We start from the raw sequence: 13,966 nt of genomic DNA on the forward strand, positions 1-13,966 counted from the left end.
CGAATGTACTTTTGTCAGAATGCTGGATGGGAACCGGTGTTCCCTCTGAACCGCACAATATAACCCAATTGACATATTAAAATTAAAATTTAAATTTTCAGAATCAGTTTTAAGCTGAATTCTCCCAGCTCTTGTAATTCTCTCACCCGCTGGCACAATGTGAAGCCAGCGCAAATCACTACTTGTCTCCATAAACGGAGACCAGACGTGGAGGCTCGGACACCATTGTAGCCCCCGGATAATCGGGGGCATGGCAGGGCACTGCTTCCCGGCAGCTTGGCACTGCCAAGGGGTGGGGCGTGAAGGAGCAGGGAAGAATGGGCAGTGCCTTTAGTGACCCCAAAGCGGGGTGCCGCTCACCTTGGTGGGGGGATATCGGTCCACGCAACTGGGGTGTGCCTCATGCTGGTAATTGTGGGGGTGGGGGTCTTTACCAACGGGATGTTGGGGGTGGGGGGGGCGGTGAGAATGGTCAGTAGCGTTATTCTGATGATCTGGCCTTGTCGCCGTCTTTGGGTCTTACACATCTCATTCATCGCGCAAATCATCCCAAGCTCCAGAAAAATGACTAACTGCAGGAAGATCGCAATTAGAATCACACCAGAGCAGCCATCGTGATTCGTACCGATTTCCACTACCAAAATACCACTTAGTCATTTTGGGGGAAATTCGCCCTACTTTTCAAATAGACAAAGCAGCAATAAGGCATGCTCAGTAGCTCCTTGTGTCTTGTTCTTCTTCCCTGCGACGGCAGATTTACCCTCATCCCAGCATAAAGATCTGGATCTCTTGACAGAAGTAGTAATAAAAGAAAACATTCAATTCCACAGGAAAGTTTAAAAGTTTAGCAAATCAAACATGCCAAGATTTTGGTATTGTTGTCCTCAGAAGCGACTAGCTTTTCACTTTGTTCTTAAGACAAGCAGATGCTGATATAATTGGGTTTGAGGTAAGTGGTTAGGACTAAACTAATAATATACTCACATATTCATGTTTCCTCTTGCCGTAGAATCTAGAGCGAGGGGGTCACTGTTTAAAAATAAGGGGTTGCTTATTTAAGATGGAAATGAGGAGGAATATTTTCTCTCAGAGAGTCGTGTGGCTCTGGATCTCTCTTCCTTAAAGGGCAGTGGAAGCAGAGTCTTTAAATACTTTTAACGCAGAGCTGGCTAGATTCTTGATCAACAAGGGAGTGAAAGGTTATCAGAGGTAGGCAGCAATGTGGAGTTGAGGTTACAATCCAATCAGCCATGACCTTATTGAATGGCATAACAGGCTCGAGGGGCCAAATGGCCTACTCCTGCTCCTAATTTGTATGTTCGTCTATACTAACGTTTATTTCAGCATCATTCAGGCATGGAATGCACTGCCTGTGGAAGTAGTTGAGTCGGAAACATTAGGGACCTTCAAGCAGCTATTGGATAGGTACATGGATTACGGTAAAATGATATAGTGTAGATTTATTTGTTCTTAAGGGCAGCACGGTAGCATTGTGGATAGCACAATTGCTTCACAGCTCCAGGGTCCCAGGTTCGATTCCGGCTTGGGTCACTGTCTGTGTGGAGTCTGCACATCCTCCCCGTGTCTCCGTGGGTTTCCTCCGGGTGCTCCGGTTTCCTCCCACAGTCCAAAGATGTGCAGGTTTGGTGGATTGGCCATGATAAATTGCCCTTAGTGTCTAAAATTGCCCTTAGTGTTGGGTGGAGGTGTTGACTATGGGTAGGGTGCTCTTTCCAAGAGCCGGTGCAGACTCAGTGGGCCGAATGGCCTCCTTCTGCACTGTAAATTCAATGATAATCTATGATTAATCTAGGACAAAGGTTCGGCACAACATCGTGGGCTGATGGGCCTGTTCTGTGCTGTATTTTTCTATGTTCTATAACGTGGGAGCTGGAATCCTAACTATAAATCTGATCAGCTGATGGTGGCTGTAATTTCCCTGCACTTGGTGGCATTCCAGGGATTAAAATTAGATTGAGACTGTCATGCACAGAGGTATTTTCAAAATGAGCACAGCATTTTAAAAAGTAAATGGGCATTTGAACCGATGATAAGCACTGAAATAATTCACAAAATTTGAAATGAATGTGATAATATTTTGGCCTTTCACAACAGGTTACATGAAATCAGTTGTTGAGTGCTGTGTCATTCATCCAAGTGAATCACTCTGAAGTAACGGTAATCACATGCTGGATAACGCACTTTGGTTTCGGAGTTAAGGCTTCAAACCATTCAGACTGTTTTTCTGGATAAAATGCAGTTCCATTATTTCCATTAAGAGACAAGCATTGCCACATTTGTCGATGCAAATGAAAGGTTTTGAAATGATGATAAGAATTTTGCAATTATTGAACAGTACTTCACAATCTACAGTAAGATTTTGTCAGGAATTTATGAATAAGTTTAACTGCACTGCAATAATGGATCATTGAATCTAGATTGAAGATTTGTACACGCCAGGAGATGAATGTCAAAGTTCTTGGTCAAGGAAAGCCAAGGCACTTAAGGCAAGGTTATATTAAAAAGAAAGCTATGAATCACTTTGACATCCAGACAGAGGTTTTGATGAAGGTATATGGTCAGGGTACAAGAGAATCAAAGAATGTATGAAAGGGCAAGTGCTTACAAGAAGTCTTCTGCCCTGTTTGTAGTCTGAGATAGCTTCCCTATGGATTTGCTAAATCTACTGTGTCCCAGGAGCATTCACCTCAAAGAAAGTGCACTGAACCACACTTTTATTGCCTCCATCAGTAACAAAAGATAGCTTTCCTTCACTGTGTGTGCAGTTTCAAATGTCAAATTACAATAGTGACTGCTAATTTCCAGGCAAAGTTAAGCTCTTTGAGTGTGAAGATACATTGACTCTATGATTCCTTGAGAAACCATGGTCATGGTCTGAAAATGTGGCTGAGGACATGCTGCTACAAATTGGGTTTTGTCGTGTTATTCACCCTGGGGTTACATGGACTGCAACAGGATGCAGATGAACTGTAAAGCATACACCAAACGTAGGTGTTGGTTCAATACGATTTATTGAACTTCTGTAACAATGCACACAGCTGACTATGGGTTGACACTCTACTACTCTAAGTGTACTAACTCTAACTTACTAGACCAGGCTAGCTCTGAGCCACGTGTAGAAGGTGCTGATTGATATATACACCCTGACTGTCACTACAGTTGTCACCAGTGGAAAGAGGCGGAGTGCTGATTCCTCGTGTGTTTTATAGTTGGAAGCCCCCCCCGGTGTTCTGTCTGGTGATTGGTTGTGTTCTGTCCTGTATGTTGATTGGCTAACCTGGATGTCTGTCACTGCCTGTTTTTACCTCATGATGTGCATGGGTGGATATTATGACATCCCCCCTTTTTAAAAAAAAATTGTTGGTTGCTTAGAGCATATACGACATATTTATAGATATAACTATTTACAGCAAATGGCGAGTGAATGCATATGTACATGTGCAAAGGAAATATTTATAAGTCCAATCTGGGGCTGGTGTTGGATCCTTGTCGATCGCCTTGAGAGGTGGAGGTGGGGATGACGATGCCTTGACAGGCAGGATTGCAGCCAGATTGGTGGCCTTGTGGAGCGTGGTGTCCAGAAAAGGCATAACGCAGCTGGGAACGTGAGATCCGGTGGTGGGCAGGCAAGTTTGCGTAGTGCCCTTCTGTTGCGCCTGACAATGGATCCATCAGCCATGCGAACCATGAACGACCTGGAAACAGCCTGTCGAACAACAACAGCTGGAGCTGACCAGCCTCCACCAGGCAACTTGATGCAAACAGCATCTTCCGGAGAGAGCACAGGCAAATCAGTAGCATGAGCATCGGATGTCAGCTTTTGCCGGTTTCTGAGTTGCTGCACCTTTTGCAGCACTGGAAGGTAATCCAGGTCAGGTAAATGAATGGCCGGAACAGTCGTCTGCAGGTTGCGATTCATAAGGAGTTGTGCAGGAGACATACCGGTGGACAGAAGGGTTGCCCTGTACGCCAGGAGTGCAAGGTTAAAGTCAGAAGCTGAATCCGCAGCCTTGCAGAGCAGTTGCTTCACGATATGGACCCCTTTTTCGACCTTCCCGTTAGATTGCGGGTAATGCGGGCTCGAGGTAATGTGCTTGAAATGGTATAGCTTTGCGTAGTTGGACCACTCTTGGCTGTAGAAGCAGGGACCGTTGTCGCTTATGACCGTGAGCGGAATACCATGCCTGACAAATGTCTCCTTGCAGGCCTTGATGACAGTCCTTGATGTGAGGTCGGACAATTTCACCACTTCGGGGTAACTCAAGAAGTAGTCAATTATAAGCACATAGTCACGCCCATTGACGTGAAAAAGGTCGATTCCCACCTTAGACCACGGAGAGGTCACGATCTCGTGTTGCTGGAGTGTTTCTTTGGGCTGAGCAGGCTGGAAACGCTGGCAAGTCGCACAATTGAGGAGCATATTGGATATATCCTCGTTGATACCAGACCAATAGACAGCCTGCCAGGCCCTGGGCCTGCATTTCTCGATACCGAGGTGTCCCTCGTGGCTCTGTTTGAGCACTAAGTTCTGGAGGCTGCGAGGAATGACGATACGATCCAGCTTGAAGAGGATCCCCTCGACAATTGTTAGATCATCCTTGACATTAAAGGACTGGGAGCATTGCCCTTTCTGCCAACCATTTGCAAGGTGATGTATGACCCGCTGCAGAAGAGGGTCCTTGGCAGTCTCTTCTCGAATGTTGACGACTCGTTCGTCTGAGGCCGGGAGGTTGCTGGCACACAGTTGCACCTGTGCCTCAATTTGGCGGATGAAGTCGACATGTTCACAGGGCGAGGTGATGGCGTGAAACAGGGCATTTGCAATGATTAGCTCCTTGCCTGGTGTGTAAACCAATTCGAAATCATAACTGCAGAGTCGAAGGAGAATGCGCTGAAGCCTGGGCGTCATGTCATTCAAGCCCTTGTGAATAATATGGACTAGGGGTCTGTGGTCTCTACTGTGAAGGTTGATAGACCGTAGACATAATCATGGAACTTTGCAATACCGGTGAGTAGGCCCAGGCACTCTTTCTCTATCTGAGCATACCTCTGCTCAGTGGGAGTCATGGCCCTGGACACATGGGCCACTGGAGCCCAGGACGAGGAGTCATCCTTTCTGAAGGAGCACCGCACCAATGCCGCCCTGGCTGGCGTCCATGGAGATTTTTGGCTCCACCTCTGGGTCACAAAATGCTAGTACCGGAGCAGTGGTGAGCTTTGCCTTTAACTCGAGCCACTCTGCCTGATGTGTGAGTAGCCACTGAAAGGCAGTGGACTTCTTCACCAGATGCCTGAGAGCCGTGGTGTGTGATGCGAGGTTGGGAATGAACTTTCCCAAGACGTTAACCATACCCAGGAAGCGGAGTACTGCCTTTTTGTCTTTCGGGGTCTTCATGGTGTTGATGGCCTTGACTTTGTCCGAGTCTGGTTGCATGCCCTGCTGGGATATTTGATCACCCAAAAACTTGATTGATGACATGCCAAAGGAGCATTTGGCCTTGTTCAACTTGAGGCCGTTGACATGTATGCATCTAAAGACTTCTTGGAGATGAGCTATGTGTTCCTCTGGGGTCATGGACCATATAATGACATCATCAACATAAACCCGCACGTCCTCAATGCCCTCCAGCATGTTCCATGGTCCTGTGAAAGATTTCAGAGGCTGAAACAATACCAAATGGCATGTGGTTGTAACAGTACATTCCGAAAGGTGTATTAAATGTGCAGCGCTTCCTGCTGGACTCGTTGTATCTGCCAGAAGCCACACGGTGCATCTAGCCTCGTGAAGAATTTGGCATGTGCCATCTCACTGGTTAGCTCCTCCCGCTTCGGGATTGAGTAGTGTTCCCGCATTATGTTTTGTTTAAGATCCTTGGGATCTATACATATGCGCAGTTCTCCAGAGGGCTTCTTCACACAGACCATCGAGCTGACCCAGTCAGTCAGTTCCGTCACTTTAGAGATTATACCCTGGTCTTGGAGCTCCTGCAGCTGCGCCTTTAAACGGTCCTTCAAAGGAGCCGGCACCTGGCGTGGTGCATGGATCACAGGCGTGGCATCAGGCCTGAGTAAGATTTTGTAGCGGTACGGCAGCATGCCCATCCCACTGAACACATCCGGGTATTGTGACAGGATTTTGTCAATGTCAGCCTGAAGATTCATATTAGTAAAGGACATGGCATGTACGCGCTGGACGAGATTGAGTAGCTTGCATGCATGGGCACCAAGCAGGGAAGCCTAGTTAGGCTTGACGATTTCGAATCGCAGTGTGGCTTTGATGGCCTTGTTGGAGACATGCAGGTGACCATACCCTAATGCATTAATGGCATTGCCATTCTAACCAAGCAGCTGGCAAGCCGGCGGAAGACGTTTTGGCTGCCTTTGGATGCGAGCAAGATCTGCTTGAGATATGAGATTGGCTGAAGCAACAGTGTCCAGTTTGAACCGGATGCTGCATTGGTTGACTTGTACGACAGCATGCCATTCATCCGCAGAATCCACGTTGAGGATGGGTAGGCGTGTTGCTGAATTTGAGGAGGCCTTGTCATACATGGCAATGATGCCCACACGATATGGGGACTCCAGGCAGTCGTCCTCTGGATCCGTGGTGTTACCAGGTTCCGAATCCAGCAGCCCTTGCTGCACACTTCGAACGCGTTTGCGTTGGAACTGGGATCGCTGGCCCACGATCGGAGGTGCAGACATGCACAAGGCTGCATAATGGCCAGACTTCCCACAATTTAAACATCGCCTGCCTCTTGCAGGGCATTGCCGCTTTAAATTGGCGGTGCCGCAATTCGGGCCCGTCATGACGTTGACGTCGTAATGCTCCGTGCGTTGTCGCACATGCGCAGTGCGGTCAGCCGCCACTCACACCTGCGCAGTGTGGTCTTCGGCCACTTTCTTCTCCCGTCTGTGGTGCGCATGCGTGGAACCCCGGGAAAAGCACGCGAAATGGCCGCCTTCATCGATGCTAAGGCGCCGCATTCGGGCGATGGCCTGTACACTCTCTGCCTCGTGGGAGGCAAGTTGGTCCTGTTCTGCCGATTTAAGGCGGGAGTAGCGACTTTTCGCCTGTTCATGCACTTTACACGTCTCAATGGCTACTGGCAGGGTCATGTTTTTTATTTTTAGGAGCTGCTCACGCAGGGCGTCGGAGTGGACCCCAAACACGATCTGATTCCTGATGACGGAATCAGTGGTGTCACCGTAGTTGCAGGATTGCGCTAATATGTGGAGATCAGTTAGAAAGGAGTGGAAAGGCTCATCCTTACCCTGAAGGCGTTGCTGGAAGACATAACGCTCAAAGCTCTCGTTCGTTTCAACTTCACAGTGACTGTCGAATTTGGCTAACACGGTCTGGAACTTGGTCTTGTCATCGCCGTCGGCAAAAGTGAGCGAATTGAAGATTTGGATGGCCTGGTCCCCGCAGTCAATAGAAGCAGCACAATTTTTCTGGCATCGGACGCATCCTCGAAGTCCGAAGCTTCAATGTATAGACTGAATTTATGCTTGAAGACCCGCCAGTTGGCGCCGAGACTTCCGGAGATCCGGAACTGTGGGGGGGGCTGTATCTTCTCCATGCCGCTGGAAGGCACTTGCTGGTCGTCACTGAATTACTCAAGGTAAATTACTTAGATGAAGTAGACTCCTGGTATCATGTCGTGTTATTCACCCTGGGGTAACATGGACTGCAACAGGATGCAGATGAACTGTAAGGCATACGTAGGCGTTGGTTCAATACGATTTATTGAACTTCTGTAACAATGCACACAGCTGGCTGTGGGTTGACACCCTACTACTCTAAGTGTACTAACTCCAACTTACTAGACTAGGCTAGCTCTGATCCACGTGTAGAAGGTGCTGACTGATATATACACCCTGACTGTCGCTACAGTTGTCACCAGTGGAAAGAGGCGGAGTGCTCATGCCTCGTGTGTTTTATAGTTGGAAGCCCCCCTCTGGTGTTCTACATAAGAACATAAGAACTAGGAGCAGGAGTAGGCCATCTGGCCCCTCGATCCTGCTCCACCATTCAATGAGATCATGACTGTTCTTTTGTGGACTCAGTTCCACATTCCGGCACGAACACCATAACCCTTAATCCCTTTATTCTTCAAAAGACTATCTATCTTTATCAAGATAAATTCTGTCTGGTGATTGGTTGTGTTCTATCCTGTATGTTGATTGGCTAACCTGGGTGTCTGTCACTGCCTGTTTTTACCTCATGATGTGCATGGTTGCATATTATGACAGATTTTGGACTAATTAGACAACATGAAGCACCACTGAGTAAATATCCTCAGGTTTTTTTTGGTTACCACATGGGTACCTTTTAACAGACATATCGCAACGTGTTAAAAAGGTTTGCACAATCAAACATAATCAAATGATGCTGAGGAACAGGTATGCACATATCCAGAGGAGATGTTAATAGCCTATTGATTTTGGTGGAAGTTCAGCTCTCACCAAGAGGAGAGGCTTTTTTCAATAATAGATACCAGCAGATTATAAGCATCCAATTATGATCAAGCGGCGGTAAAGTGGTTAGCACTGCTGCCTCACAGCACCAGGAATCCAGGTTTGATTCCAGCCTTGGATGACTCTCTCTGTGGGAGATTGCACTTTCTCCCTGCGTCTGCGTGGGTTTCCTCCGGGTGCTCCGGTTTTCTCCCACAGTCCAAAGATGTGGGGCGGGATTCTCCCCTATCCGGTGGGGCGGGCCGTACAGGCTCCGAGGAGTGGCGTGAACCACTCCAGCGTCGGGCGGCCCCGAAGGTGCGGAATCCTCCGCACCTTCAGGGGCTAGGCCGGCGCCGGCGGGGTTGCCGCTGTGCCAGCTGGCGGCGTACGGCTTGGCGCCATGCCAACCGATGCAGGAGGGCCTCCGCCGGCCGGCGCGAGTTGGCGCATGCGCGGGAGCACCAGCATGTGCTGGCGTCATCCCAGCACATGCGCAGGGAGGTTCTTCTCCGTGCGGGCCATGGCAAGCTGTTACACCGGCCGGCGCGGAGGGAAAGAGTGCCCCCACGGCACAGGCCCGCCCGCGGATCGGTGGGCTCCGATTGCATGCCAGGCCACTGTGGGGGCCTCCCCCGGGGCCAGATCCCATCGTGCCCCCCCCCCCCTCCAGGTCTCCGCAGGCCGCCCACGGAGCCAGGTCCCACTGGTACGGACCTGGTGTATTTTATGCCGGCGGGACCCGCTGAAAACGGGCGGCTGCTCGGCCCATCGCGGGCCGGAGAATTGCCGGGGGGACCGCTGCCAACGGCCCCCGACTGGCGCGGTGCCATTCTCGCCCCCGCCGAAAAACCGGCGCCGGAGAATCGGGCAGCCGGCGGCGGGGCGGGAGATTCTCCAGCTCGGCGGGGGATCGGAGAATCCCACCCATGCAGTTTAGGTGGATTAGCCATGCTAAATTGCCTCTTTGTGTCCAAAGATGTGCATGTCAGTTGGGGCTGAGGGATAGGGTGGGGGAAGGCGCATGGATATAGTGTTCTTTCAGAGGCTCAGTACAGACTCAAAGGGTCAAATGGTCTCCTTCTGCTCTGTAGTAATTCTATGGATTTATTCACACTTTTAACTAAAAAGGGTGCAAACAGTCTTTCCAAAAGGTGCATTTGTTTCAGTGGTGAGCACCATCTTGTAAGAGATGAAGGAATTTGAATTAGTCATATTTCAACAAAAGATCTTGTGAAAATTCCCAAATCCTTTGGCATATAGATAAATTCAAGTGATTGTATTATAACACTTCACAGTTACCTCAAGTGTTGAAGTGTTAATGTAAATATAAAATTATTTTAAACAGTAACAATTTCCTACTTCTACTGTGGTAGTGTGATCTATAGAGTGTGAAGGATAAAAGCACCAAGTTAATGATGAGTTGCCATCCATTTCCATTTTTAGCCCTACTTCTATCCCATTGTCTAGACCACCACTGAACTGGTTGTAGCATCCTGCAAGTATGTCATTTAGAACCCGATGATGTAATTAGGGCTACCAGTGCCCATTTTGTTTTTGTCTGTATCAGTGCATCAATTCCTGCTCCTGACTATTGACCATGGGTAGGATAAATCAGGAGGCATCCATGTGATAATTCAAGTGAGTCTATTCTGGAAATACAACTCCCACAAGAGAAGCAGCAGGAGCAAGAGGAAGAACCAATAGGAGCTGCAGGGAAACCAAATGTAAGGAGGCATGCGGGCAAAATCTGTTGTTTAGGACCATTTACAGGCTCATGACTGTGGGATTAAGGGGCGTTTTTTAGTTCTCTGAGGAACTGTGAAGAAAGAAGCTTTGCCTCTCTTGGGAGGCTCTGACAGATTTTTGGGACCATCTGCACAAGATCTACAACAAACCATTACAGCTAGGACAGTGTTGTCTGCTGCAGGCAAAGTCACTGCAGCACAACTTAATTGCCTCCAGTCTCCTTTAGGCTGCCACATGGGTTATTAATAATAGCAATCAGCCTGTGGTTCATGCTTGCATCAAGCAGGTGACTATTTGAGGACAATACAATCGCCTGCATACTTGATTCATGATTCCACTCAGGAGGCCAATCCCAGCAGCCTAACTACGATCAAACCAATCCTTGGCTCCACTGGTGCCTCGCTGAGCAGATCACCTGAGTTCACAATCTGCTGGTATCCTGGAATAGAACCCATAAAAAGTGTCCCTTAAGATAGTTCGCTAAACGAAGCATTACTTTGCTCTGCAACACAGCCAATTTGTGACCCCACAATTGGAGGACTTTAGATGTTTTGAGGAAGAGGCTACTGAGGAACTGCAGGATGGCATGGAAGTGGGAGGGGTCCAACAGATGCCGACAGCTGAGTTCTTCAGCAGTAGCTTTGTACGGAGAATTTAAAATGAACAATCCGTGCTACTCTGGTTTAGCAGTCATGTAAAACATATATCTGCTCTCTGTCTTCCAATAAACAGCATCTGCCCAAGGAGCAACATTAATATTCATGTCAATTAACATTGCAGGGTCACCTGCTACGACAGGACCATACACTGTACTCACAGACTTAACAAGCATTCTGACTTGACTGGCTCGCAGAAATGCAGCACACTAATTACCAGCCTAATGTGGGCCTGTCATGCCTGACTTAAGTGATCTCTTTCTTACTGCAGTGTTTCTGCAATGTGCTCCTCGAGTGGCTGCAGCATTGAAGGTGAAAGGCTGTTTTGTTTGACTCAGGCAAGTGCTGAGGAGCAGTGTTCCCTTTAAGCTGTGTTGTGCTTGGCCGTGAAGAAATCGGGAATGTGCCACACTAGGAACAACCAGCCACTGCATCAGCAAAGGTCCTTTAAAATGCACGCATGAGTGGCCAACCATCAACCTTAAAGGGACCATGCACTGTAATAACCTGGTCAAAAATGTCCCCTGCATATACTGATTTCACTCAAGGGGGGTGGGGGTGAGATCAAGTTAGATCTGACAAACCCAACGAAGTTTGGATATGGCCACAGAGGTGGGCTGGTTAGAAGACACAGCTTGGTTATCTGAGATTTTGTCCCAGTTGTTTTAAAGACTGTTAGGTACTCTAACGTCGCCCCCCCCACACCCACTAACGTCCCATGCCACCTCCATGCCCACCATTCTACTTCCACGCCCATTACATGCCCCTCCTGCCCCCACATTCTACATGCACACTCACTCAGTGTGAACTATCGAACCAATTTGGCAAGTAGTAATAATGGTAAGTCTTGGAATACACTTTAAAAGTCAGTCATTCAAAAATCTCTGTTGAAGAAAAACCTGCAGTTCTCACAACTCTATGAAAGTGTCAATCATACACCTTTTAGCAGTATTCTTGTATCAATAACAGACACTTTGCCTTGCTTCACACCTCTTGATTTTGTCCAAATAAACATACAGACATTGAAAAAAAATCCAAGAGAGATTAACTCATTATAATCTCATAAAGATGTCAATCGATCAAAACCAGAACTTGATATTCACCTGTGAAAGAAGATCCCTCCTGTACTAATTCATCAGAATGTTTTGGAACATACCAAGCATTCATACTAAGACCATCTGCGATCTGTATAAACAGAAACAGATGGTCAGATACTGTTTTCTCCACATGACATGGAGGATGCATGAGGTCATGATGGGACTTCGGGGGCATGGGTAAGACTTTACAAATATACCTTTTGAAATGCTCTCAAATCATGACAGTGGTTCAGGGCCTCATGAAACATGTCCTCGGGAACCTAGCTCAATTACATGAAAATTGTGGGTGGGGGGGGGGCAAGATGAACTACCTACCCCCGCAATGCAATGGGTAGGGTAGGAATGCAGTGTGCGGGACCACTACCTGCACACTTATCCTGCACTGGCAAAAGTTACTGGCACCTGGAATGAGGGTGACAATCCAGAATTGGGTTCCCCCTGACATTTAAAAATACCTCCAGGATCATCCCAACTCTGCGAAAATCCAATCCTGAGTCGCTGGAATGTAGAATTAATGTGAACTAAAAGTTCAGATCTGGGGGGGTAAATGAAATGGTGACCTTGAATTGAGGACGTAATAACCATATTATTCCAATGTGAAGTTAGAGAAGATGGGGGATTTGGCCATCATACCAGTGAACTTGCCAAGGCTTCTTCGACAGCATCTCCCAAAATTATAACCTTTACCCCCAAGATAAACAAAGCCATAGACCATTGGAAACACACCAGCTGAAGGTTCTCCTCCAAATCACACACAATTGTGACTTGGAAATATATTGCAATTTCTTCAGTGTCGCTAGATCAAAATCATGGAACTTCATCTCTAACAACTCTGTGAGAGCACCTCACTACATCAGGTGCAGTAGGTCAAGAAGGCTCACTGCCAGCCTCTTGAATTGTCCCACATGATGATCAGCAGATGGCCCAATAGACTTTTTGCTCTTCTAAGCGGTGAATTATCTCCTGGTAAAGTGACCCATGTTGACAGCTCACCGAGCTAATCAAAATTATGGCTGAGCACAAGAATGGCATGTGCTCAAGCTAAATCCTTTGGGCAATAGACACGTATCCACACTCCCATCTCCTTAAGGTAGCAAAATCACTTTATGTAAGACTTTTTTCCCATTGGAAAGCTGCATAAGGCATAGCACTGTGTATAATCTAAATCCAATGTATCTAGAATGGATATATAAAGTGCTGAAACAATTTGTTGGAGTTGCTTTCATTAACTTATTGTCATTTGATGTTCTGAGTGTGTGTATGCTCCTGCTACTCGCCCCTCCACAGGCAGAGGGGATGGGCTCTGAGATTCAACTGGAAAGAAGTGAAGCCCCCAAGACAGGGGCGGGATTCTCCATGGCCCAATGCCGAAAGGGCAAAGCCATTAGTACGTCATCAGGCGGCATACCCGCGATGTTCCGCCCCCGATGGGCTGAGTTCCCAATGGCGCAGGCCACGTATGGTCACAAGGTCAGGATCCTGGTGTGCCAGCTGCGGACAGTGTCCAGCACAGCCACATTCGTCCTGATCCATGCCACTGGGCAGGGGGCTGCTGCTAGAGCTGGGGGTAGTGGTGGGGGGTGGGCTGTGGGGTTGGGGTGGGTGGGTTAGGGTTCCAGCATGGCTGGTGCCGTGTTTTGTGGCGTCTCTGGTGCTGCTCGTCAGGCCTGCACATGCACGACCTGGGACCCGGCAATTCTGCAGCCGTTTTCCGAGCGATCCGTGGGTGTTCCACACGGCGGCAGTGCTAGCCCCTCACCAGTACCAGAATTGGTGAGGGGTTCAAGTCAGTTTTCCCGTCATGAATCATCCGCAGATTCTCCATTGGCGCCGGCACTTAGCCTCAGAAATGGAGAATTCCACCCAGGGTCTTTGGGCAGAAGGTTGGCTCTTTCAACATGTCTGAGCACGAGTGTTTCAGATGGCTCAGGTTCTTGTGACAGGTGGCTGTTGACATCTGCAGCCACCTGGAACGAGACATCC

At 48.2% G+C, this 13,966-nt stretch overlaps 1 protein-coding gene across 3 annotated transcripts in view; it reads left to right on the plus strand.

The window, feature by feature from the left end:
- Positions 1-13,966, plus strand: part of LOC140428374 (cadherin-4-like) — a 1,038,564-nt gene that overhangs the window by 827,875 nt on the left and 196,723 nt on the right. The window lies entirely within an intron of this gene.

This window comes from Scyliorhinus torazame, chromosome 8, assembly GCF_047496885.1.
Source record: "Scyliorhinus torazame isolate Kashiwa2021f chromosome 8, sScyTor2.1, whole genome shotgun sequence".
Lineage (NCBI taxonomy): Eukaryota > Metazoa > Chordata > Chondrichthyes > Carcharhiniformes > Scyliorhinidae > Scyliorhinus > Scyliorhinus torazame.